The sequence below is a fragment of the Silene latifolia genome, chromosome Y (assembly GCF_048544455.1).
Source record: "Silene latifolia isolate original U9 population chromosome Y, ASM4854445v1, whole genome shotgun sequence".
In the NCBI taxonomy this organism is placed as follows: domain Eukaryota; kingdom Viridiplantae; phylum Streptophyta; class Magnoliopsida; order Caryophyllales; family Caryophyllaceae; genus Silene; species Silene latifolia.
Window position 1 is genome coordinate 289878166 of NC_133538.1, and position 2472 is coordinate 289880637.

Sequence of the window (2472 nt, forward strand, 5' to 3'; positions counted from 1 at the left end):
ATGGTATAAGTGTATATCAGTCCTCGCCGCACTCTACCATAAGAGGAAGGAATGCATACAGCAGTTCAACTTCAATTCTGTCTTCCTTTCCTCTGTTTATTTTTTACATAATTGAAGATGAGTAATTACATCTGGGGGTCTTCGGGCATTCACGGCCGGTCCCAAGCCCGGATAAAGGAGGAGGGTTACGGTAGGTCTCTGGCAGCCAGCATAAAAACTTAGTCACATTTTATGGACATGAATCGGAATTTGAACATCGTTGGGGCGTCTCCTCAGAAGCGACGCGCTGCACTTCTTAGACCCGGGTGTAGTGAAAAGTATGTGAGGGTTGCTAGGTCGTCGCCCGAAAGCGACGCGCCATCTTTACATCTGGGGTGGTGTCAAATAGGCAAGGGTGCGCTACATCTTCTAGACCCGGGTGTAGTGAAAAATTTGCAAGGGTTGTTAGGTCGTCGCCCAAAAGCGGCGCGCCACCTCGAAGTTGTTGAGAAATGTGTCCTCAACAATAGTGCGATCACATGATTTAAATATCATTATTAAATCTCATACCAAGAATACGAAAGGGATGATACATTACATATATAGTCAACTGGTCCACACATATCGGTAATGATTGGTTGACTAGAGTTTGACATTCTTTGTCAAATGACGGTGGTGATCGATTGATCCTCGAGGTCACACCTAAAGGACGATTCCCTTAATTGGTATACCGATACAGATTAATTAATTCCTTAAAATTGAACAATTCAATTTGTGAGAGAGAATATTTATATCTTATTATAATGGGATTAAATAAGATTCATTTTAGTAATTAAAAGGCTTTATTACTAAAATTGATTATTGTTTGAGAAACAATAGAGATAAGAATGAATGGTTCAATATAATTACAAGATGTTGTGGATTATAATTAAATGACCCATTTAATTTATATGATCAAGTATCACTAGTCAATTTGTTGAATGTAATTTAATTAATTTATAAAATGATATTTATGTGATAAATATGCATTAACTTAATTAATAACATGTAACATAATATATGAGACATATTGTGTGACAAATGACAAAATTGACAAAAATAAAATGGTAGTCCATTTTAGATAAATGGACCGAAATATTGGGTGGTGGAAGGTGTTAGTGGGTGATATTATTTTATGTGATAATGTTTAAATAATAACACCTACATAATGTAGCCTTACACACCTATATATATTTTGATAAGAGAAAAAGCATAAAGGAGATTCCTTTTTGGCCTATTCTTGTGGCCTTACACGGTTGCATGCATAAAATAGGAGGACTTTTGTTCTCATTTTTGTTGCTCATTCATTCACACTCTACCATTTAAAACACATGCAAAAGTTCATGACTTATTCTCTCTTTAATCTTCATCAAAAAGGATGAATTTTTGATTCAAATTTGTTCAAAAGATTACTAAAATTATCAATGTAATATATGAGTATTAGTAATCAATTTTAAGGTAAACCACAATATAAATATCTAGTACATATTAGTTTGTGGGTTTAAGGGATAGTCTTGGGTGCTACTAATTGGAGGGCTTCTATTTTGAGGTCATGTATGTTTATCCAATATTGGAAAGCTCAAGAACTAACAAGAAGGAGATCTTGTTGGTGCCCATTTGACCGAAATTCATATGGTGAGAAAATGATTTCTTCACTTATTTATTTTAGTTTGCATGCATAAGATTTGTAATTTATTTTACGAATAAATAAATTTGAAACATATAAGAATATGTTTATTAATGAGATATAGATTTCTAACAACCGGTATCATGAGCACAAGGTTGTTTGCATGCAAATCGGTTATAGTTTTTCCGAGTTATACGATTAACAAATAAAACTTGTATAATTTGTGTTATTATGATATATCACAAAATTAATTTTTGCATGTTAAAGTTTCTGATCCTAAAATGTATTTAGGATATTTTGGTTAATTTATGGATTTTATTGTTCATTTTATATAATATTGGCATTAAAATGTGATTTTTATGATAAAAATGTCATTTTTGGACGAAAATTATCTAAACTTCAAATTTTCCAGAGGTTTTTGGATATGTTTTCACATATATTATTTTTAGTTGATCTGGAAATTTTCATAATTTTTGGAGTTCTTATGCTCGAAAAATGGTTTTTTCATGTTAAAAATCGAATTTAAATGAAAAATAGGTTAATATGAGAAATATTTCGAATATAGTCATAGAAATTTAGTATGTTGTCACATGAAATTTTAAAAGATGTGTGTAAAATAATAGGATATAATGAAGTCTTCATGCATGACTTATGGATTTTTGATGAAAAATAGCATAAATAGTGACTTAATTAGTGAATAATTGCTAAAACATACTTCATGACTAAGGAAAAACGTCACATATTGCATTTTATTATCTTTTTCAGATCTAAAATTGAAAAGTTGATGAATATAATTTTTCTCATGTTTTTATGATTATTATTGATAA